At 45.1% G+C, this 25,979-nt stretch overlaps 1 protein-coding gene across 3 annotated transcripts in view; it reads left to right on the forward strand.

The window, feature by feature from the left end:
- SYK (spleen associated tyrosine kinase) overlaps positions 1-25,979 on the forward strand; it is a 218,170-nt gene that overhangs the window by 3,663 nt on the left and 188,528 nt on the right. Inside the window, exon 1 of one of the 3 annotated variants that reach the window (XM_068237936.1) lies at positions 14,721-14,739. The exons of the other annotated variants lie outside the window; for them this stretch is intronic. The gene's annotated coding sequence lies outside the window, so the exon portion shown is untranslated. Of the gene's footprint in view, positions 1-14,720; positions 14,740-25,979 lie in introns of those variants that run through there. 3 annotated transcript variants of the gene reach the window in all.

Here is a 25,979-nt window from a genome sequence, read left to right on the forward strand (position 1 = left end):
TAGGGTCAACTTTGACCCTCTACATCACAGTCAGCAGGCACATTGTAGCTAATGAGGCTACACTCTCTCCTGGAGCCACTCCTCCCCTTATAAAAGGCAGACAGCGCTGGCTATTGCACTCACTTATGTACCTGCAGTAATTAGTAAAGGGACAGCTGCTCGCAGACTCTCTTAGGGAAAGATTAGTTAGGCTCTTGTGGCTTGTTAGCTTGCTCCTGGCTGATTGTTATTGCTAAAATAGCATCCCTCAACAGCTCTTTTGAGAGCTAATGTTCTCCTCTTTTTTGTGTTGCCCACTGACACTGCATTATACAGCCCTATCTGTTGCAGCTGGACCTTGGTAATTGCTATTACTGTGCCAGCCAGGCCCTACCTAACTATCTATACTGGGACACTTACCTATGCCTACCTAACTACTAGGGCACCTACTTACCTATACGGGGACACCTACCTATGCCTACCTACCTACCTATACTAGGGCACCTACCTATGCCTACCTACCTATACTGGGACTCCTACCTATGCCTAGCTAACTACTGGGGCACCTACCTATGCCTATCTACCTATACTGGGACACCTACCTATGCCTACCTATCTATAATGGGACTCCTACCTATGCCTAGCTAACTACTGGGGCACCTACCTATGCCTACCTACCTATACTGGGACACCTACCTATGCCTACCTACCTATACTGGGACTCCTACCTATGCCTAGCTAACTACTGGGGCACCTACCTATGCCTATCTACCTATACTGGGACACCTACCTATGCCTACCTTCCTATACTGGGACTCCTACCTATAGTTACATAGTTACATAGTTATTTTGGTTGAAAAAAGACATACGTCCATCGAGTTCAACCAGTATAAAGTACAACACCAGCCTGCTCCCTCACATATCCCTGTTGATCCAGAGCAAGGCGAAAAAACCCTTACAAGGCATGGTCCAATTAGCCCCTAAAGGGAAAAATTCCTTCCCGACTCCAGATGGCAATCAGATAAAATCCCTGGATCAACATCATTAGGCATTACCTAGTAATTGTAGCCATGGATATCTTTCAACGCAAGGAAAGCATCTAAGCCCCCTTTAAATGCAGGTATAGAGTTTGCCATAACGACTTCCTGTGGCAATGCATTCCACATCTTAATCACTCTTACTGTAAAGAATCCTTTCCTAAATAAATGGCTAAAACGTTTTTCCTCCATGCGCAGATCATGTCCTCTCGTCCTTTGAGAAGGCCTAGGGACAAAAAGCTCATCCGCCAAGCTATTATATTGCCCTCTGATGTATTTATACATGTTAATTAGATCCCCTCTAAGGAGTCTTTTCTCTAGACTAAATAAACCCAGTTTATCTAACCTTTCTTGGTAAGTGAGACCTTCCATCCCACGTATCAATTTTGTTGCTTGTCTCTGCACCTGCTCTAAAACTGCAATATCTTTTTTGTAATGTGGTGCCCAGAACTGAATTCCATATTCCAGATGTGGCCTTACTAGAGAGTTAAACATGGGCAATATTATGCTAGCATCTCGAGTTTTTATTTCCCTTTTAATGCATGCCAAAATGTTGTTAGCTTTAGCTGCAGCTGCTTGGCATTGAGTACGATTATTTAACTTGTTGTCAATGAGTACTCCTAAGTCCTTCTCCAAGTTTGATGTCCCCAACTGTATCCCATTTATTTTGTATGGTGCTAGACCATTAGTACGTCCAAAATGCATGACTTTACATTTGTCAACATTGAATTTCATCTGCCATGTATGTGCCCATATAGCCATCCTATCCAGATCCTGTTGCAATATGACACTATCTTCCTGAGAGTTGATGATTCTGCACAATTTTGTATCATCTGCAAAAATAGCAACATTGCTCACTACTGCATCTACTAGGTCATTAATAAATAAATTGAAGAGCACTGGACCCAGAACAGACCCCTGTGGGACCCCACTGCTAACAGTCTCCCATTTTGAGTACGATCCATTGACCACAACTCTTTGTTTTCTGTCCATTAGCCAGTTCCCTATCCATGAACACAGACTCTTCCCCAGTCCTTGCATCCTCAACTTTTGCACCAGACTTTTGTGGGAAAAAGTGTCGAAGGCCTTTGCAAAGTCCAAGTATATCACATCTACTGCATTCCCAATATCCATATTAGCATTCACTACCTCATAAAAGCTGAGCATGTTAGTCAAACAGAACCTGTCTTTAGTAAACCCATGTTGATGCTGAGAAATAAGATTATTTTCTACTATGAAGTCATGTATAGTATCTCTTAGTAACCCCTCAAATAGTTTGCATACAACTGATGTTAAGCTTACAGGTCTATAATTTCCTGGATCTGATTTTTTGCCCTTCTTAAATAATGGGAAAACGTGGGAAGTACGCCAATCCACTGGGACTCTGCCAGTTGCAAGAGAGTCACAAAAGATAAGATAAAGGGGTTTATCTATAACTGAACTTAATTCCCTTAGGACCCGAGGATGCGTGCCATCTGGGCCAGGTACCTTGTCTATTTTTAATTTATTTAGTTTTGGCTTCACTTCTTCCTGCGTTAAGTATTTAATATTACAGTTAGCAGATTGAGACTCTTCCGCCTCTGTAGTTTGCAACAGTGTTGTTTCTTTTGTGAAGACAGAAGCAAAGAAAGCATTTAATAACTCTGCCTTACCTTGGTCATCCACCATTGAGTTCCCACCCTCATCCTTTAGGAGTCCTATACAGTCAACCTTTCTTTTTTTAGAGTTAATGTACTTGTAAAACTTTTTTGGGTTAGATTTGATATCCTTAGCGATTTGTTTTTCAGCTTCAATCTTTGCCTGCCTAATTTCTTTTTTACAATTTTTATTGCACTCCTTATAATTGCTTAGTGCAGCCTCGGTCCCCTCCTGTTTTAAGACCTTATAGGCATTCTTTTTCCTCTTCATTTTATCTTTAACCTTTCTATTCATCCATAGAGGCCTTTTTTTATTCCTAGACATTTTGTTTCCATATGGGATATACATACTACAATATTGATTGAGTATAAGTTTAAAAGCTTGCCATTTCCCTTCAGTGTCTTCCCCTTGTAGTACATTATCCCAGTTCACCAAACTTAGTGCCTGCCTAATTTGATTGAACTTTGCTTTTCTAAAATTCATAGTTTTAGTGGTCCCGCTGCCCCGTGGCCTATCAGTCACCAGATCAAACGTTATCATGTTGTGATCACTATTTCCCAAATGTTCTTGAACCTGCACATTTGATACATTATCTGGTCTATTAGAAATGATCAGATCCAGTAACGCATTCCCCCTAGTTGGTTCAGTTACAATTTGAGTCAAGTAATTGTCCTGTAGTGCTGCCAGAAATCTGCTGCTTTTACCAGAATGGGTAGCCTCAATACTCCAGTCAATGTCTGGAAAGTTGAAGTCGCCCATAATCTATCTGCTGTAGTAATCGCAGTTCTGCAGCTTCATTAATAAGAGGTGGCCTGTAGCATACCCCAATAAGCAATTGGCAACTTTTATTTCCACCATGAATATTTACCCAAACGGACTCCACATCTTCGCAATCTTCCTCCATCTCATCGTTGAGGACAGCTGTAAGAGAATTCTTAACAAAGAGACAAACCCCTCCACCTTTTTTCCCTGTTCTATCCCTCCTAAACACATTGTATCCTTTTAAATTAGCTTTCCAGTCATGGCTTTCATCCATCCATGTCTCGGTTATTCCCACAATGTCATAGCCTTTGTCATTCAGAATGAACTCTAGTTCGTCTATTTTGTTTGCAAGGCTCCGATAATTGGTTACCATGCACTTTATATTTTTACCACCACATTTACCAATTTTGTTTACATGAAATGGGCTACTTGAATTTTTACCAACCTCCTTAATCTTTACACTGTCCCCACCCCCCTCTCCACCCTCCATAATGATAGGTTCCCACTTTCTTTTTACCTCATCTTGTCTACGTATTGAGACTTTATCCTCCCGCCTCCCCCCAGATCCTAGTTTAAAATCTCCTCCAACCGTTTAGCCATCTTCTCCCCCAATGCAGCTGCACCCTCCCCATTAAAGTGCAGCCCATCCCTGCTGTAGAACCTGTAGCCGACTGCAAAGTCTGCCCAGTTCTCCAGGAACCTAAACCCTTTCTTCCTACACCAATTTCTCAGCCACTTATTTAACTTCCTAAGCTCCCTCTGCCTCTCAGATGTAGCACGTGGCACTGGCAGTATTTCAGAAAACACCACCTTGGAGGTCCTTGCTTTAAGTTTATCTCCAAGTACCTGAAAATCATTTTTGAGGACCTTCCATCTCCAACTAACTTTGTCATTGGTGCCAATGTGTACCTTGACAGCCGGGTCTTCCCCAGCCCCACCCAGTAATCTGTCAAGCTATGCCTAGCTAACTACTGGGGCACCTACCTAGGCCTACCTACCTATACTGGGACACCTACCTATGCCTACCTACCTATACTGGGACTCCTACCTATGCCTAGCTAACTACTGGGACACTTACCTATGCCTATCTACCTATACTGGGACACCTACCTATGCCTAGCTAACTACTGGGGCACATACCTATGCCTATCTACCTATACTGGGATACCTACCTATGCCTACCTACCTATACTGGGGCACCTACCTATGCCTACCTACATACAAGAAGATAATAAGGTTGTTGCTTCATTGTGGACAGACCAAATTTGATCAGCTGGACAGTCACTGTTGTTCTATCATTGAGCTACCACAGCGTGGCGACCATATGAGCTTGAACACCGCAACGGCCTGCACTCTGGCCATGGTGCGCACCAGTCCAGTACGGCCATCACTACGCAAACAGCTGTTTGCGGTGTGTTACACAGTGAGTTTGGTGTGTCAATGTGAAGCAGTACTCTAATTACACTCCCTGATTGATGTATACACATGCAAGATTTTTGAAAGCACTTTAGGCCTGCAATTTAGCAATCAATGTGATTTCTGCCATTAAAACGCTGTTTTGCGTAAAATCCAGATTTTTCCCCGGGACTTTTGGCATCTATCCCACTCATCCATGCCCCCTCCAGGTGTTAGACCTCTTGAAACATCTTTTCCATCACTTTTGTGGCCAACATAAATGTTTCTAGTTTTCAAAGTTCGCATCCCCATTAAAGTCTATTGCGGTTCGCAAAAGTTTGCGCGAACCGAACCTTTTGCGGAAGTTCGTGAACCGAAAAGGAGGTTCGGGCCATCTCTAGATGTGATTGCCTGGCAGTACTAGAAGCACAACATGGCTAAAGAGAGCTACCTCCCTCTCCATGCTGGCCGGGATCAGGACCCTGGGGTTGTGGTGGTGAGGCACGCACGGCTGCCTTTCTCACTGCTATTGGCTGGAGAGAGGCTACAGCCGGAAAAGAAGGCTTCTGAATGGAGGGGGAGGAGCAGCCTGATGTCTCTGTTGTTCCTGGCTTGCTGAACTGTGGTCACAGTAGGCGCCGAACATGCACACAAAACAATGTGCCGCAGACAGCGAAATTGACATATATTAATGAACTGCATTCTTAGTAATACGGGCATTACGGATAATTTCAAGTGATTTGGATGGACTGCCCATCTAAAGATAGATGGTTGGCAACACTGATCCATTGTTTCAGGTGTGTGATTAAGACACTACTTCAGCCAAAGAGATAAACAGGACCGCCAGTATTTTTAAACAGAAAATAAATATGGCAGCCTCCATATACCTATCACTTCAAGTTCCCTTAAAAAGATCAATTTTATAACTATGCACAACACAACATAATATGTATAGACACACTTAGATACCATCTAAGCATAAACACTCCACACCCAACCCTATACCTCTTAATACAACGGAAAGTTTGCCTAAATGTGGCAGAAAAAAAGAGATGCTGAACCCTGCGGGCAATGGAAATGAATAGTAGATAATTCCAACCCTCATTACTGGCCCAAGGTTCAATTAAAGGAAAAAATCCCAGAAGACCCTTTCTAGAAGGCAGTAATGGCCTGAACCACTGTAGGTCCAAATACAAGTGCTGACCTGTGGTTCTGGTACACTTTACTACTGTGATTTTACATTTTGTTGCAGTGTTGCTGTCTTTGGGTAACTCCAGAGACTGTTACAGTTTATCTACTCGTGTTATCATAAACAATTCAATAACCATGGACTACTTTTAGAATTATTTGCTTTTATTTGGCGATCAGGGTGCTCGGATACACCCGATCACGGATTCGAGTGATCACAATCACGACTCTACCCACTTTCGAATAGGTTGTGATCGTGATCACAGATAGAAGCGGAATACCAATTTGAATGTGGTTTCAAGCTGAAATTCTGCATTGAATCTGGAATCACAAATCGGAATCACGAATGGCCTTTAACCACTTCACAACTGAGGGCTTTTACCCCTTGAGCACCAGAGCAATTTTCACCTTTCAGCGCTCCTTCCATTCATTCGTCTATAACTTTATAATTACTTATCACAATGAAATGAACTATATCTTGTTCTTTTCGGCACCAATTAGGCTTTCTTTAGGTGGGACATTATGCCAAGAATTATTTTATTCTAAATGTGTTTTAATGGGAAAATAGGAAAAAATGTGGGAAAAAATGTATTATTATTCAGTTTTCGGCCTTTATAGTTTTTTAAATAATGCATGCTACTGTAATTAAAACCCATGAAATGTATTTGCCCTTTTGTCCCGGTTATAAAACCGTTTAAATTATGTCCCGATCACAATGTTTGGCGCCAATATTTTATTTGGAAATAAAGGTGCATTTTTTTCAGTTTTGCGTCCATCCCTAATTACAAGCCCATAGTTTATAAAGTAACAGTGTTATACCCTCTTGACATAAATATTTAAAAAGTTCAGTCCCTAAGGTAACTATTTATGTATTTTAATTAAAAAAAATTGGGGAGTGTGGGAGGTAATGAGTTAAATTTTAATGTATAACTAATGTATTTGTATATGAAAAATGCTTTAGGGTGTAGTTTTACTATTTGGCCACAAGATGGCCACAGTAACTTTTTGTTTATGCGATCTGCAAGCGTACAGGAAGTACGCTTGCAGGAAGGGTTAGGAGACTGGGAAAAAGATTTTTTCTTACTCACAATGATCGCTGCTTCTCGTAGAAGCAGCTGATCATTGCGGGGGGCAGAGATCAACGAACGGGAAAGGTTTTTCCCGTTCATTGATCTTCGGGCAAGCGAGCGGCGGCGTGCACAAGCGCGGACAAGCGAGCGGGAGCACGGACAGCAGCGGGAGCGGCGGGAGCGGCGTCAGGTATGGATTTCTCCGTCCCTTGGTGGTAACAGGGTGGAAAAGGGGACGGAGAAATCCGTACCACTGGGGGTAAAGTGGCTAAATGGCTTTCAAACCTTGTTTTACATGAAATGATGCATCATGGTTTTTTATTAACAATAGCAACTATATATGGGGGAAGGTCTATAATTTACAAAAAAATAAAGAATATACAGTGTATATATATATATATAAATATCATGCCATTTTATTGATTCCAAAACCTTTAGAACTAATTATTGAAAATCAAATTGAAACTCAAATATTTAGGGGGGTCATTTGTAAGTTTTTCTCCTCTTAATTTTCTCTGAAGAGTAGTACCATGGAGGTCTCAGAACAACTCTCAAATGACCAGAAGACAAAGATTGTTCACCTTTATGGTTTAGGGTAAGGATACAGAAAGCAGCCTCAGAGATTTCAGCTGTCTGTTTCAACAGTTAGAAACATATTGAGAAAATGGAAGACCACAGGATCAGTTCAAGTTAAGGCTCGAAGTGGCAGACCAAGAAAAATCTCAGATGGACAGAAGCGATGAATGGGGTGAACAGTGAGAGTAAACCCACAGACCAGCACCAAAGACCTACAACATAATCTTGCTGCAGATGGAGTCACTGTGCATCATTCAACCATTGGGCGCACTTTACACAAGGTGATGCTGTATGCGATAGTGATGGAGAGGAAGCCTTTTCTCCGCCCACAGCACAAACAGAGCCGCTTGAGGTATGCTAAAGCACATTTGGACAAGACAGCTTCATTTTGGAATAAAGTGCTGTAGACTGATGAAACTAAAATGTAGTTATTTAGGCATAACAAGGGGTGTTATGCATGGAGGAAAAAGAACACAGCATTCCAAGAAAAACACCTGCTACCTACAGTAAAATATGGTGGTGGTTCCATCATGCTGTGGGGACGTGTGGCCAGTGCAGGGACTGGGAATCTTGTCAAAGTTGAGGGATGCATGGATTCCACTCAGTATCAGCAGATTCTGGAGACCAATGTCCAGGAATCAGTGACAAAGCTGAAGCTGCGCCGGGGATGGATCTTTCAACAAGACAACAAACCTAAACACTGCTCAAAATCCACTAAGGCATTCATGCAGAGGAACAAGTACAACGTTCTGGAATGGTCATCTCAGTCCCCAGACCTGAATATAATTGGAAATCTGTGGTGTGAGTTAAAGTGAGCTGTCCTTGCTCGGAAGCCATCAAACCTGAACTAGAGATGTTTTGTAAAGAGGAATGGTACAAAATACCTTCAACCATAATCCAGACTCTCATTGGACTCTACAGGAAGCATTTAGAGGCTGTAATTTCTGCAAAAGGAGGATCTACTAAATATTGATTTCATTTATTTTTTGTGGCGTCCAAATATATGCACCTGCTTAATTTTGTTTAAACAATTATTGCACACTTTCTGCAAATCCAATAAACTTAATTTCACTTCTCAAATATCACTGTGTGTGTCTCCTATATGATATAATTAACTGACATTTTTTATCGTAACAACCAACGATTTTTACAGGAAAATCATGACGATTAACAAGGTTGCCCAAACTTTCAAATCCCACTGTATATAGGTTATGCACATGTTGCCTAGTTAACCCGGGTAGCACCAGTTGCGCAGCACGCATTGCCTTACTGTTGGGAATACTAGTAAAACTGCTATGCACACTTCCTGCACATGGCAACTTTACTCAGGTCAGTTTCCACGCAGGGTGTGTGTGTAAAAATTGAAACCCCCCCACGTGGACTCAAGAACGTTATTTGTGATGGGGTATTCAGCCCTTCAGTATAGGTAGCAAGGCATAGGTGCCCCCTTAAAGGGAAGGTTCAGGGACTATCTAAAAAAAATAAAAATCCATTTCCACTTACCTGGGGCTTCCTCCAGCCCGTGGCAGGCAGGAGGTGCCCTCGGCGCCGCTCCGCAGGCTCCCGGTGGTCTCCGGTGGCCGACCCGACCTGGCCAGGCCGGCGGCCAGGTCGGGCCTCTTCTGCGCTCCATGGTGCGTTCCACGCCGAGTTCTGAGCCTGCGCAGTACAACACGGAGGACGTCCGATGACGTCAGCGCGCCGGCGTGGAACGCACCATGGAGCGCAGAAGAGGCCCGACCTGGCCGCCGGCCTGGCCAGGTCGGGTCGGCCACCGGAGACCACCGGGAGCCTGCGGAGCGGCGCCGAGGGCACCTCCTGCCTGCCACGGGCTGGAGGAAGCCCCAGGTAAGTGGAACTGGATTTTTATTTTTTTTTAGATAGTCCCTGAACCTTCCCTTTAAAAGTAGCCAGAAATAGGTGCCCCCTGTATACGTAGCCAGGCATAGGTACCCTGAGTATAGGTGATGGAGGAGGGGAGCCGTGGGCCACTTGGAGCTCCAGGGAGGGAGGCCCGACTCCTCCCTCCCTCAGGCCCCCCCGTCCCTTGCTCCCCGCTCCACTGCAGCGTTATAGCGTCACCTGCTGTGCTCCAATTGAAGTTCACGTGTCATCGGCAGGTGAATTTTTTTGCAATGCATTGCTATACTGCTGCAGTGGAGGGGGAAAACACGGAAGGACCCCTTACCCACGGGTAAGACCAATTGTGCTTCCGGCTCCCCTCTCCATCACTGTGCGCCCCCCTCCGGCACTGCGCCCTGGGCAGACACCCGCCTTGCCCGTCCCTAGAAACAGGGATGACTTTACTATATTTTGCTGAATATAACCTAATGACATTAGTCATGCAATTTTCATGTTGGAGGTAGTTCCAAAGAAGTCACCTTAGGAAAAGTTAGTTGTATAACACAGGGATCACTTAAAGTGAACCCGAGGTGAGAATGATATTAAGGGCTGGTTCAGACGGACGTTTGGAGGCGTCGCGTTTGTTGGCGTTGCGTTTGTGATGCGTTCAGGCTTTCAGCAGCGTTCGAATTGCGTTCGGATGCGGTCGCGTTTTTTCTTCCCCTAGAGGGACATTACCCGTCGCGGTTAACCGCCCCTGGAAGCAACATGTAGCTTCCAGGGGCTCCTTGAACGCCAGTGAAAATCGGGACCCGAACGCCGCGTTTGTGCAAACGCGCGTAAAAGCTTGGTACAAACGCTCCCGTTCACTTGAATGGGAGCGTTTAACGCCAAGCCCCGAACGCTGGCAGTAAACGCTCTGCAAACGTCCGTCTGAACCAGCCCTAAGGCTGCAATATTTATTTCCTTTTAAACAATACAAGTTGCCTTGAAGACCTGCTTTTCTATTTGGCTGCAGTAGTGTCTGAATAAAACCAGAAACAAGCATGCAGCTAATCTTGTCCGTTCTGACAATATTGTCAGAAGCACCTGATCTACATATGCTTGTCCAGGGTCTATGGCTGAAAGTATTAGAAGCAGAAGATCAGCTGGACAGCCAGGCAACTGGTATTGCTTAAAAGGAAATAAATATGACAGCCTCCATATCCCTCTCACCTCAGGTTCACATTAAGAAAACAGAAAGCTCCCAGGCAAGTGGATATGCTTCAGCCAGTGAACAGTACTCACACCTTAACATAGAGCCATTACCTGATGCCACCCACTTCCTCTCTCTGTGGCTAAGTGATATTGGCCAGCACTTAAGCTACAGCTCAGAAAAGTCTTTATTTTCTCCTCCAAGTGCTCCTTGTTCAGTATGTATAAAGCATTTAACCATTTCCATACATTCCTAGCCTATCTATAAAAATCTTTTGTTTCTTATCACCCTGCCCTGCATGTAACACGGGCAAACACAGCGACTGAAAACCAGCCCCTAAAAAGCCAAGGTGACACATATAAATGGTCAGGATGTCAATAGTCTAACCGTCATGGGGGATCATCCAGATACCATTAATCATGACACACAATACTTATAGTCCATATGAATAGAATGCACACAATTTGCCCAATGACCCCGTCACGGTGCACACTTCCAAAATAATGGAGTGTATAAGTATGCTTATGCAACCAAAGATGGGAAGACCTCAATTACTGTGCATAAGATAATCACCCCCATACATAACATATCACCCCTCACAACCAGTGCCGGATTTGTACTTTTTTCTGCCCAAGGCCAACTATCACCAGACCTGGGCCATCTTTAGCCACCCTGCATTAGAGTGTGCAGATAGCAGCAGGCGGCCAGAGACAGACCAGGTCTGGCTGCATCTGTGCCTCATGTGCAGTGTGTTTACTGGTGGAGCTGCAGGAGCAAAGGACTCTTCTCAGTGCCAAATGAGAGAGCAGGCTGCAGTGGGCGGCATGCCTGATAGCTCCCTGTTTGCTCCTTGTCTCCCCCCACTTTACTGCCACTCACTCAGCCGCCCCTAAACAAGGCTGAATTTCTGGTGCCCTAGGCCATGGCCTATGCGGCCTTGCCAGAAATCTGGCCCTGCTCACAACTCAACATGTTTCAACTAGTAACACAATTTAGTCTTCACCAGGAAAATAAAAAAGTAAATAAAAACAGTGACAAAGTATAGCCCAGATCGCCTGATTTAGGTGTGTATATGGGTGTGTTAGACTTATAACAGAAATAAAAATAAAAATGGAGGGGTTGGAATTGGGTTGAGAGGTCTTCAGCTGGATGGATACAACCATGGGCTACTGATAAACACAGTAAAAAAGATGAAATCCCACCTGAATTGAGACTGACATATTTCCTTTTAAACAATACAAATTGCTTGGCTGTTCTGCCGACTGCCGTTCATTTGACTCTGAGGCCCCATTCACACTTAAAAGCGCAAAACTGCAGGAGTGATTTTTCCACAATTACACGCAGAAAAATCACTGTACACTGCGGCGATTTTTCCGTGATAGCGTTTTGCACTTCTATAGCACTGAAACGCAATCGCCGGGGAATCACCTGAAAATGGTGCAGGCTACGTGTTTGCGTTTGGCGATTTGCGTAAATCGCCAGCGATTAACGCAAATCGTCCAAGTAAGAAAGGGCCGATAGGGTTTAATAGCATTAGCGTTTTAAAAAGCGCTAGCATTTGAGCGTTTTGACGAAATCGCTGGCAAAACGCTCTAGTGTGAATGGGCCCTAATACTTTTAGCCATAGACCATGACCAAGCATGCAGATCAGATGTTTCTGACTGAAGTCTGACTGGATTAGCTGCTTGCTAGTTTCAGGTGTGTGATTCAGCCGCTACTGCAGTCAAATAAGCAGGATTGCCAAGTAATTGGTATTGTTTAAAGTGGACCTGAATTCTTTCACAGGGCAGAAGGAAAACAGAGATAAATGTATCCTGTATGTATTTAGAGAGTTTAGCCTATCTAATCCCCCTCATCTGTAACTAATCACCACTGTAATTTGATCTCTTCAGCTATGTCAGCTCAGGAACCTCCTCTGCCAGCAGAGCTGCTAATTTGTAAACACAGGATGTTAACCCTATGTCTGCTTCCATGAAAGCAGGAAGTAGACACACTGCAGATTTATTGCAGGATTTGTATCAACTGTAACAAAGAAATGTTTTTCTTTAAAGGCAGGGCTGTCCCGGACCATGACACCCTTCCTGAGGCGGTGTCACGCTTCAGATGCCCACCCTCCTTGCTCCCAACCACCGCTAGTTTTGCGTGGTCACCTCCTGCAGCAGGACTGGGTCCTCCTCGCCTTTCCTGCATGAAGACCTCAGATCTGGAGCAGCTCCCATAACGCGCTGCTATGGGAGCCGTGGTTGGTCACGCGGATCTGTGGTCGACAGGCGAGGGGGCCCGGTGAGCCTGTCCTCTTGCAGGAGGTGGCCACTGCATGCTTCAAGAAGGTAAGCAGTGACCAGGGAGGGAGTGGGGCTAGGGGAACCTATCTCACTGACCTATTCTGTGGCAACTATACTACCTATACTGGGGACAACTATACTAACTGCGTATACTGAGGTAACTATACTACCTATACTGGAGACAACTATACTTCCTATACTGGGGGCAACTATACTACCTACCTATACTGGGAAACTATACAACCTATACTGGGGCAACTAAGCTACCTATAGAGGAGGCATCTATACTACCTATATTGGGGACAACTATACTAACTGCGTATACTGAGGTAACTATACTACCTATACTGGGGACAACTATACTTCCTATACTGGGGGCAACTTTACTAGCTACCTATACTGGGAAACTATACTACTTATACTGGGGGCAACTACACTAACTACCTATACTGGGGCAACTATACTACCTATAATGGGGCAACTATACTAACTACCTATACTGGGGACAACTATACTACGTATACTGGAGCAACTATACTAGCTAACTATACTGAGGGCAGCTACACTGGCTACCTATACTGTGGGAAACTATACATGGCTGCCCTATACAGGGGGCACCTATACCTGACTACCTACCTACTCCGCCTCAAGGTTGTGTGTGTTGTGGCTTCACAAATGCTTTGCTGCATACCTCGGTTGTAACGAACGTCCTCATAAATTTGACTGAGGCAGCAAAAAGTCTAGAACCGGCCCTGACTAAAGGTTATTATGCTGTTGCATATCTTTTGAAGCAGAAAGGAAGTTCTGAGTCCGCTTTGAAAGGAAATAAATATGGCAGCCACCATATGACTCTCACTTCAGGTTCCCCAAAGAATATAAGGAATTTACATGGGGAAAAGAGTAAAGCTGCAAGAGAACAGCTTTTTGAAGACAAAATTAAAGGGACTCCGAGCAGTGCAGAAACTATGGAAAGATGGATATCATTTTAAAGCTCTCTTTCTCCACTTTCCGATGATATATAAACCGCTGCGATACGCCTTTTAGTTTTCGGTTTTTTCGCGATTGAAATTGCCGCGGCCGCAATTTCAATCGCGAAAATAAAGAAAACTAAAAGGCATAGGGCAATGATTTAGGTGTCGCCAGAAAGAGGAGAAAGAGAGCTTTAAAATGATATCCATCTTTCCATAGTTACATTGTATTACACAGGCCGACTTTTTCTGCTGAATGGAGCTCCTGACACTGGGGAAAGTGTCGTCCTGTGTAATACAAGTAACTATGGAAAGATGGATATCATTTTTGAAAGCACTCTTTCTCCTCTTTCTGGCGACACCTAAATCATCGCCCTACGCCTCTTAGTTTTCTTTATTTTCGCGATTGAAATCGCGGCCGCGGCAATTTCAATCGCGAAAATAGCGAAAACTAAAAGGCGTAGGGCAGTGGTTTATATATCATTGGAAAGAGGAGAAAGAGAGCTTTAAAATGATATGCATCTTTCCATAGTTTCTGCACTGCTCGGAGTCCCTTTAAAACATAACATATTTAAATTTTTGGAAAGTACATACTATTTCCAAATTAAGGAATCTACTTCTCTTTTAATTATTCATTACTGTCAAAACAGAACAGTGTGCAAGCGACAGCTTACTTCCCTTGTACTGCATTGTGCAGTAGAAAGCTATCAGCAGTGTGATTAGACAACATTTCTGCTGAAGTCTTCGCTAATATCTACTGGTGGTGGTGGAAGCTAAGTAGATCAAGTAAATGATCAATAGGAGGTGGGTATAACATAATTTATCCAATCTTTTAAAAACTGAGAAGTGTAAGCATTTTTTTATTGCGTAAAGATCCATTAGTAATGTTTGTTGCCTGCACAATTCCCTAATGTTTAGACTTAGAGGGTAGCAGTGTTATATTCATGTGCGATCCATTAATAGGATATGATCTCAGAATAGCAACCTGTTTATTTCAACCCTAGATGTTCTTAAAATCCTTACAAATGCTTTCTTTTGTTTTCCTGACTGCGTGTTCTAATAATTGTCTGATGGTTTCTGTAAAGTAACGGGGCTGGGATAAAACTATGTACAAAACGGGAGATATTCAGCTACTGTAACTTGCCGCTTTGACTTTTTTTTTCTGTTGAATTATCTCACTTTACTTTACCTTGTGTGCATAAGCTGCGTTCCGTTCTACGAGCATATTGTGAAAAATAAGTAAGCTTTGTAAATCTATCCCCCCCCCCCCCCCCCCCCCTTGTCCATTGCGGTTTACACCTAGAGGGGATTGCTTGCTTTGTTTACCAGATGGATGTTTATGAACTGCATGAGGACATGTTGACTTGCTAAACAATTCCTAAGTTGCTTTCACATCCAGGGCGGTGCAGCGCAATGCGGCACAGTCCAATGCTGTAACCCACAGCATGCTGCATGTTAACCGCATACCGTATATATTCGCATATATGCCGAATTTTTGGGACCAAAAAAGTGGCCCAAAAGTTGGGGTCTCTGCTCATATGCGAGTCTCGAGATGGTAGCGACCCCCCTGCATGCAAAAACTACCGCAATAGGTGTCACCGATACAATATATGCGGTAGCTGGTTCCCAATTCCCTGCCTGTCTGTCATGTGCAATGTTGTGCTGTAGTAGTGATGGCTAATGGCTGTTAGAGTTGGGCCGAACGGTTCGCCGGCGAACCTGGTTCGCGCGAACCTAGGTGGTTCGCGTGCGGGTACCGCACGCGAACTTTATTGCGGAAAAGTTCGCCCCATTGCGGTTCGCCCCATAATGCACTGAGGGTCAACTTTGACCCTCTACATCACAGTCAGCAGGCCCAGTGTAGCCAATTAGGCTACACTAGCCCCTGGAGCCCCACCCCCCCTTATATAGGCAGGCAGCGGCGGCCGTGGCCACTCGTGTGCCTGCATTAGTTAGAGTAGGGCGAGCTACTGCAGTCTCTCATAGGGAAAGATTAGTTAGCCTTAGCTTGTCCCTGGCTGCATACCTGTTCATTGATCCTGCCACTGCATACCTGTTCATTGATCCTGCCACTGCATACCTGTTCATTGATCCTGCCACTGCATACCTGTTCATTGATCCTGCCACTGCATACCTGTTCATTGATCCTGCCACTGCATACCTGTTCATTGATCCTGCCACTGCATACCTGTTCATTGATCCTGCCACTGCATACCTGTTCATTGATCCTGCCACTGCATACCTGTTCATTGATCCTGCCACTGCATACCTGTTCATTGATCCTGCCACTGCATACCTGTTCTGTGAACCCACCACTGCATACCTGTTCTGTTCAGTGGACCCGCCACTGTATACCTGTTTAGTGAACCCGCCACTGCATACCTGTTCTGTTCAGTGGACCCGCCACTGTATACCTGTTCAGTGGACCCGCCACTGCATACCTGTTCTGTTCAGTGAACCCGCCACTGCATACCTGTTCTGTTCAGTGGAGTTTGGTGTGTCAGTGTGAAGCAGTACCTTAATTACACTCCCTGATTGATGTATACACATGCAAGATGTTTTAAAGCACTTTAGGCCTGTCATTTAGCATTCAATGTGATTTCTGGCCTTAAAACGCTGCTTTGCGTCAAATCCAGATTTTTCCCGGTGACTTTTGGCGTGTATCCCACTCCGCCATGCCCCCCTCCAGGTGTTAGACCCCTTGAAACATCTTTTCCATCACTTTTGTGGCCAGCATAATTTTTTTTTTTTTCAAAGTTCGCATCCCCATTGAAGTCTATTGCGGTTCGCGAACTTTAACGCGAACCGAACCTTCCGCGAAAGTTCGCGAACCCGGTTCGCGAACCTAAAATCGGAGGTTCGGCCCAACTCTAATGGCTGTGTCCTGCGCCCCCCGCCCTCCTTCTCAGAGCTGAGCGGCATGCATACCTGATGCCTGTGTTCCTCTGACAAGATGTCCACAAGGCATCAGGAGAACGGATCGTACTTCTTCTGCTCACTGATCCATGCTGCTCTTTACTTCCCAGCCGCAGTTTCATTTCTATGACACTATCTAGTGGTGTCTCTCATCACGTGCACTGCTACCAGCGTCATAGAGATGAAGCTGTGACTGAGGCTAGAGGGATCCCAATGTGGTGCAGCCCGAAAAAAAAGAAGCACGAGCCATTCTGGAGGACACACGGCAGAGGGACACATGCATCAGGTATGCATTCCGCTCAGCTCTGGAGTGGGAGGGTAGGAGGCACGGGACACAGCCATCACTGAATACACTCTCACAACACTGCACATGACAGGCAGGCAGGGAATCAGACACAGGCGCTCTGCGTTGGCACAGCCAGAGCTATATATCTGGGGACACTCAGCCATCAGCCCACATCCCTGGACCCACAGCCTACATCCCTGGACCCACAGCCCACATCCTTGGACCCAAAGCCTACATCCCTGACCCACATCTCTGGACCCACAGCCCACATCCCTGGACCCACAGCCCACATCCCTGGACCCACATCTCTGGACCCACTGCCTACATCCATGGACCCACAGCCCACATCTCTGGACCCACAGCCTACATCCCTGGACCCACATCTCTGGACCCACATCTCTGGACCCACATCCCTGGACCCACAGCCTACATCCCTGGACCCACAGCCCACATCCCTGGACCCACATCCCTGGACATACAGCGCACATCCCTGGACTCACAGCCTACATTCCTGGACCCACAGCCCATATCCCTAGACCCACAGCCTAAATCCCTGGACCCACAGCCCACATCCCTGGAAGCACATCCTTGGACCCACAGCCCACAGCCTTGGACACTCAGCCATCACCCCACAGCTTTATATGGAGGGACCCTCAGTCATCAGCCCACATCCCTGAACCCTCAGCCCTCACCCCACAGCCCTAAACCCACAGCCTACAGCCCTGGACCCACAGCTATCACCCTAGTCACAGCTCTATATCACACCCTGGGCTTATATGTGGGTCAATCATTTTTTCCTTGTTTCTGAGGAAAAAGTTGGAGGATCGGCTTATACACAGGTTGGCTTATGTGCGAGTATATACAGTAACTTGTGTGCTTACTGTGGCAGTGAGGCATACTTTCATTGTACTGTACTATATACCTCATTGTATGGTCACACCGCAACGTTACTAAGCAGTGCAACATTTTGGCTCAGTTGCATTGGAGCTGCATTGCAATCCCTCTGCAGCTTCCAGAACACAACAAAATCTGTAATGGCTTTAAAATGTGAAAATGAATGAAAAAAAAAATATGTTACAAAGCAAAAAGCAAATATACTGGCAGTGAACAATAATGTAGAAAAAAAAAATCTGCATTTATATACAATATATATAAATATATCTATATATATATATATATATATATATATATATATATATATATATATATATTTATATATATATATATATATATATATATATATATATATTTAAATAGCTGACCTTTAAGAAACGGTGGGAAATAAAATACTATAACCATTAGAGAAATGACCAACAATCTTACAGACCACATTTGACCCATATTGCAGTAGCTTAGCACGCCAGCAGTGGACTAACAGGAAACTACCCTGAGTCAAGAAAATCTTGTGCGATGGCTAAATATATATAGCTTTGCTGTCCTGTGTGATAATCTGAGGGTCACATGATAGGCACTAACCACATGCTTCAAAACCAGACTTATCTTCTCCTCAAAAATGTATGTCTTTTTCCCCCAAATATACATTTTTGGAAAATGCTTTATCCTCTTACAGCTTTGGTTGTTGTTATTTGTATTATTATTATTTACTATTTTAATAAACATCTTCCACAGCGCTGTACAGAGTATATGTAGTGTTGTCACTTAAAGTGAACCCAAGGTGAGAGTGATATGAATGATGCCATATTTGTTTCCTTTTAAACAATACTAGTTGCCTGGCAGCCCTGCTGATCTTTTTGGCTGCAGTAGTGTCTGAATAACACAAGAAACAAGCATGCAGCTAATCTTGACAGTTCGGATCTGCATGATTTTTCAGGGTCTATGGCTAAAAGTATTAGAGGCAGAGAATCAGCAGGACAGCTAGGCAACTGGTATTGCTTAAAATGAAATAAGTATGGCAGCCTCCATATAACTCTCAACTCAGGTTCACTTTAACTATCCCTTGGGGCCCACAATCTAATGCTTAGCATAGTCATATGTCAATCATAGTTTTGGACCAATTTTAGGGAGAAGTCACTTAGGTTATCTGTATGCTTTTTGGGGGGTTTAATGTGGGAGGAAACCAGAGTGCCTGAAGGAAACCTACACTTCCACAGGCCCCCGAATGTAAGGGATTCTTTTTACCTATTTTATATGTTTTATTGGCTTTATGCATTCATCATAGCGGTTTACACCTAGAGGAGATTGTTTGCTTTGTTTACCAGATGGATGTTTTTGAACTGCATGAGGACACGTTGACTTGCTAAACAAGATTAATACAGGTGGTCTGATTACAGTCTTGGCAAGAATAAAGAAGTGATTGGGACCTCTGTCCTGGCACTGGCTATCTGAAATTGAGAAAGGATACCGTGTACTTGAATGATTGTTGCAACCTTATAACTTGGGTTGGCAAGAGCTGGTAAGCCTTCAATTGTTATGGTAGTGGGAACACCGGAGTGGTCAAGCATGTGGTAGCTTTTACCGTCTATTGCACTGTTTTGTGTTTTTTTAACTCATTCAAAGATTAACTTTTACCTTTCTGCTCGGATATCCCCACCTTGTGCTTAAGGAAACTGGGGTAAATACAACCACTCATGTCATGAAAACCCTCATGGGGATGATCTATGGTTGAATCTGAAAGCCTTCTTTAAAGGATCACTGTCCCGAAAATCAGAACATTTTTTTTTTAAAGATTCTTTATTTATTTCAACATATAAAGAACAAAGAATGACATATGACAATATCTGTTTTTGTCTATTTTTACCTATATACATTTATATGCTTAGTAATAAACATTCTCATGAAGATTACAAGTATAACAGTATGAAAAACATCTGTAGCATGCCAATATTTATGAGCCGTCTGGAACAAAAACTAGCTCTAGGAGATGGTAACCCGGCGCCCCTTGAGGATCATACAGCCGGGTACCTGCTAAAATGACGTGTGACGGCTCTCTTCTTGTGTAAAGACAATAGTGTGAAGCTTGTACCGCTCCATATTGTCCTTGGGGCAAAGAGAAAGAGAGAGAGAAGAGAAGGGAAAGAAGAAAGGAAAGGAAAGACAAGAAGAACATGCATTCGGTGGGTCGCGGGAGAGCACAGGGCCCGTCGCGGGGAGCGTCCATAGGTCTTGAGAATAATGCCAGGGGAGAAGCTGTGGGGTCTTTAGCCAGCAGTCAGGGTAGAGTATTGAGGTGACTCTTTGAATTCAAACCACCAAAACCACGTTTTCCAGAATTGCTCTGACCTATCATTTATAGTGGCTGTCAGTTCTTCAAGCTGGCAAATTCTATCCACCTCTTTTAACCAGTCTCTAATAGTGGGGGGATCCTGTGACTTCCAGCGTCTGGCTATCAGTACTTTGGCAGCATTGACGAGATGTCTGGTGAGGGATTTTTTATATTTTTTGATGGACCATGAGTTATGATGAAGGAGAAAGAATTCTGGGGAGTCTGGTGGCAAGTAATCCGTCAGAGCGTGCATCTGTATACGTATGTCGTGCCAGAAGCTAGTGAGACAGGAACAAGACCAAAAAATGTGTAATAGGGTGCCGGGTTCCTGCCCGCACCTCCAGCAACATGGAGAACTGGCAGGGTACATTGCATGTAGCCTTGTCGGAGTGAGGTACCAGCATGTGAAAACCTTGTATCCCGCTTCCTGACTACTCGATGATATCGATGATTTGTGGGCAAAGAGTAAGATCTTCCCCCATTGTTTGGTGGAAAAAGAAATGTTAAGGTCCGCTTCCCATTTCGATTTCAATTCTGCAGAGGGATCATCTGTATCATTAAGTAGTGAGTACATGAGGGAGATAGTTCCCCTAATTGGCCCTGTGCCCTTGCATGTGTGCTCAAATGGGGTGAGCGGTCTTCCCAGCTCTGCCCTGGTGCCCTGTTGCAATAGAAAGTGTTTGAACTGAGTCCAGCTCCAGTGGTCTAAGGCCTGGGATGACAGTGCATTCTGTAGACTGGACAGGGGGGTCCATTCCCCCTCCTGTATAAGGTGATGAGCGCTTAACGGCTGGACATTGCGCCAGGAGAGGTAGCTCCGGGGGTGCAATCCCAGGGGAAATGCTGGATTATTCAAAATAGGCAACAGAGGCGAAGGCCAGGGGGAGATCGACTTCCTGGTTCTATATTTAGCGAACACTTTTAGAGTATGGCTGACCAATGTGGCCGCTGGGTCTGCTATCTTCCTAAATTTGGTTTGCCAAGGGACCTGATTGTGACTGTCCCCTACCAACTCCTCTTCCACCTCCACCCACCTTTTTTGAGAGGAATGTCTATGCCAGTCGATGATTCTTATTAGGACTGCTGAAGTGTAGTATAGTGTGGGGTTTGGAATTGCCATGCCTCCCATATCTTTGGGGGCGGTCTGCAGCGCATATCTCAGTCTAGATTTCCGACCTCTCCAGATAAATTTGGAAAACTCCCGCGTTAGTTGCTTAAAGTATAAAGACGGAATGAGTATGGGAAGGGTCTGAAATAGGTAGAGTAGGCGGGGCATGATTGTCATTTTGATTATGCATGCCCTCCCGAACCAGGAGAAATAGGGTTTGTCCCACTTTTGAAGGTCCAATTTGATTCTGTTTAATGCAGGGATGAAATTGGAGGCCACCAGGTCTTTTGGCTGGGGGGTAATGTATGTTCCTAGATATTTAAGAGCTTTAGGCGGCCATTTGAATGGAAAATTGGCTCGCAAGGTATCTTTTAATGTGTCCGGTATTAGGACCCCCAGGGCCTCACTTTTATCATAATTGATCAAGAGATTGGAGAGTCGACCATACTCCCGGAATTCTCGTAGCAGATTAGGTAAAGAGATATGTGGGTTTGTGAGATAAAAGAGCATATCGTCCACGTATGCTGCAACTTTATGGGAAGATCTCTTAAGTGGTACCCCCTGAATATCTGGGTTAGATCTGATTGTACAAAGGAAAGGCTCGAGAGAGAGTGCGAAAATCAACGGGGATAAGGGACAGCCCTGCCTCGTTCCATTGCGTATGTCAAAACTGTCAGATAGAACCCCATTTGCTTTTACCTGAGCATTGGGAGAGGTGTATAGAGACATTATCCGTCTACACATTTTACTGGGTAGGCCGATATGCTTCAAGGTGCCCTCTATAAAGTCCTAGTCCACCCTGTCAAATGCCTTTTTGGCATCAGTAGAAAGTAGAAGGATAGGGGTGGACTGGGACCTTGCCCAGTGTATAATGTCCAGGGTGCGAATGGTGTTGTCCCGTGCCTCTCGGCCCGGGACAAAACCTACTTGGTCTGGGTAGATCAGGTTAGGGAGAAGAGGAGATAACCTATTTGCGAGCATCTTCGCATATATCTTTAGGTCTACATTTAGCAGTGAAATTGGGCGGTAGCTCTGGCATACGGATTGGTCTTTTCCCTCCTTGGGTAGTACTGAGATATGCGCTGCAAGCATTGTGGCCAGGAAATTTAAGTTTTCCTCTTGGTTTTCAGAAATAGCGTTGAATGCCTGTAGTATGTGTAAGGCTAAGATAGTTTTACATTTCTTATAATACTCGGGGGTATATCCATCAGGGCCCGGAGCCTTCCCCGTGGGGAGTTGAGACATTGCTATTAGTAGTTCCTCCTCTGTGAATGGTCTAGCGCTTCAATATCCTCTGCAGGTATTGATGGCATGCCTGATTTTATCAAATATTCAGCTATATTGGTATGTTTAGTTTCAGGAGAGCGTGAGCCATCGGAAGAGGGAAGGTTGTATAGATCAGTATAATAGTTCCTAAATGTTTGTGAGATATCTTTGTATTTGTGCATTAGCTGAGAATGTTTATTTTTTAATGCAAGATAATTGTTTAATGCAAGATATGTAGTTTGAAGTTTGTTGGTCTTTCAAAGCTCTCGCCAACATTGAGCCACATTTGTTACCGAACTCATAGAATGAGCGGCGACATCTGAACGCTGCATATTTAACTTTATGGAATAATAATCCTCGGAGAGACTCTCTTTTGCTGGTCAATTCTGACAGAGCTGTTGGAGATCTGCTCCGCTTATGTCTCGTTTCTAGTACAGCTATAGAAGAGAGAATACCTTCAATTTCTTTCTCACGTTCCCTCTTCCTTCTGGCTCCCTCCCTGATCATAAGGCCTCTGACATAGCATTTGTGTGTTTCCCACAGGGTCATTGGGGAAGTATCCTCTTGCGCATTGAAGTGAAAGAATTCCTCCACTTCTGCCTTTAGTTTTTCAAGTATTCGTTTGTCCTCTATCAGGGAGCCATTCAATCTCCAAGAAGCGCAACCCCGTCTACAATCTCCCAACGAGACCTCCACCATAACGGGCGCGTGATCTGAAAGGGTCATGCTACCTATCCCAGGAGAGGCCGATACCGAGAGGAGATTATGTGAAAGGAGGATATAGTCGATCCTCGAGTAGGTGTTGTGTGGATGAGAGAAGAATGTGTAATCTTTTGCCGTGGGGTTGTGCAATCGCCAAACATCTATCAATTGCATGGAGTGTAACAGGGAGCGGCACTTTCGTAGAAGCTTCTGAGACACCGGGGACCTCCCCGAGGAGGAGTCTAACGAAGGATTTAAGGAAAGATTTAAATTTCCACCTAGGAGGATACTGCCCTCTGCAAATGTGTGTAGGCTGGCTAGGAAGGATTGGAGAAAAGGAACCTGATTTGTGTTTGGCGCGTAATATGAGCCTATAGTGATTTTTTGATTGTATAGGGTGCCTTTAATCAGGTTAAATCTTCCCTGCGGTTCTCCATATTCTTCAATCAGAGTAAATGGGGTGTCTTTGGAAATAAGTATGGTCGTCCCTTTAACCTTGGCCTCCTGGAGAGAGCTACAGTACAACGTTCTGTAGTATTTATTATAGAGTTTGGGAACTTTAGGTGTTTTGAAGTGTGTCTCTTGCAGGCAAACAATGTTGGCATGCTCTTTGCGACAAAGATTGAGGATAGCTGACCTCTTTTCTGGGACGTTTAGGCCCCTGGCATTTAAGGACAGCAGTTTAAGTGACTGCTGGAACCTTATTCATTAGTGGACGCTTCCCCGGACCCGTGCCCCCAGTCAACCCACCTTGTAGCCAATAAACTAGTGATAGAAACAAAGAAAGACATAGCAAGAAAAAGATAGAGAAAGATAAGATACACAAAAAAGTGTATATTGAGCATATGAGGAGCTAACACAATGGGAGGCTGCTCACCCATACAGCTCGCCAAAATACGAGATCTTGGCATTGGATAACTTTGCCTGGGGGCCTGTCAGGCTTCATTTTTGGATCAGTAAATCCTACTGGGGTAGAAGAATTTGATGGAAGAACCATGGTCACGAGTCCTAGCTCCGACCAGACACACATTAATAATAACATAGTCATGTATCAACCCCCTTTTCCCCTTCAAAACAGGAGGGAAGGAACATGAGAGTGACCTTAGATAATGTGATAAATGGCAAGCTAATCTATAGTTTTAAACATGCAACAAGTAAATGAGGAAACAGGCCCAAATACAATCCCCCCTTCCCATCCTAGGACCCCTTGAGGTGAAGAATTGAGTTATAAGGGGGGTGAGATCCCAAAGTGTGGTCCCTCCCCGTGGCCAAGTGGATCCGCTCTGCTTTTCCTTCTTATGTAATTGGCTCGCCCCACGTGCTCCATGCCAAGGGTCTGCCTCCCCTTTACTTCTAGTGACCCGCGCCCACTCTCCCATGGGCATATCCCCTCATTGATTCATGCAAGGACTGGCTGCAAGAAGAGGCCAGTGCCCCGAAGCGCCCCCGATCTCCCGTGACACGGGAGGAAAGGCGCCGGAGCCCATCATTGCATAGAAAAGAGGGGGGAAGCCGGGGGGAGCAGGCACCGAGCCCCCCTCCACCCCCACCCCCCGCTAGAGTCCGCTGGCGCCCTCCCAAAGCCGTACACCAGGTTCAAGTGGGCAGTGACCCCCATAAATGTCAGATCCCTGCATTGGTTGATATTTGAGTCATCAGTGCCCATAGCGTAACACCTTGTTCCATGGCTGGCTGCAGGTTATTAATCTTCCGTCGAGGCTATTTTAGGGCAAACGGCTAGTGTCCAGCAAGGTGCGCGCGGCAGTCCGGTATGGGCAGTAAAGTTCGCCAGCAGATTGTAGATGTGTGGGGCAGATATGGTGAAGCGTGGCAGAACAGCTTGACCACGTGGGCAGCGGGGCAGCTCATGGAGTGACATGCGGGCGGATGGGCCACCGGGGGGGAATAGTCACAGTACTTACGGACCTTCTCCTCAGCGTTGCTTACGTGGCTTTTGCGGCCCCGCGAAGTCCATAGTGTCCGGATTCCATTCAGGGACGGCCACTGTAGGGATGTCCATTACACGGAAAAACTCCGGAAGATCCTTAGGGTGGCGAATGGTAAAGGATAAAGTGCCTTTCTTCACTATGAGCTGGAAAGGGAATCCCCATTTGTAGGTGACTTTGTCCGCCATGAAGGACTGCAGTAGAGGCTTCAGCGCTCGCCGTTGTGCAAGTGTAGAGGGTGCCAGATCCTGGAAGAGGGACACCGTTGCCCCTTCCCATTCAAGGTTGCCCTTCCTCCTTGCTGCCACCATGATCTGCTCCTTCTCCTGGTAATTATGGAGCCTACATATAATGTCACGGGGTTGTTCTTCTCTTCCTGGCGCAGCCCGGAGGGCTCTATGAGCCCTATCAAACTTGAGCTTCTGGTCAGCAGGTCTGTTTAGGAGGCCATTGAAGAGGGTGCACAGCGTGGGGATAATATTGTCAGCGGCAACATGCTCCGGTACTCCTCTCACCCGAACGTTATTCCTACGTCCCCTGTTCTGCATGTCTTCCATTTGGGTGCGCATTGAGCGGGTAAAAGTGGACTGTCTCTCA

This window comes from Hyperolius riggenbachi, chromosome 1 (assembly GCF_040937935.1).
Source record: "Hyperolius riggenbachi isolate aHypRig1 chromosome 1, aHypRig1.pri, whole genome shotgun sequence".
NCBI lineage: Eukaryota > Metazoa > Chordata > Amphibia > Anura > Hyperoliidae > Hyperolius > Hyperolius riggenbachi.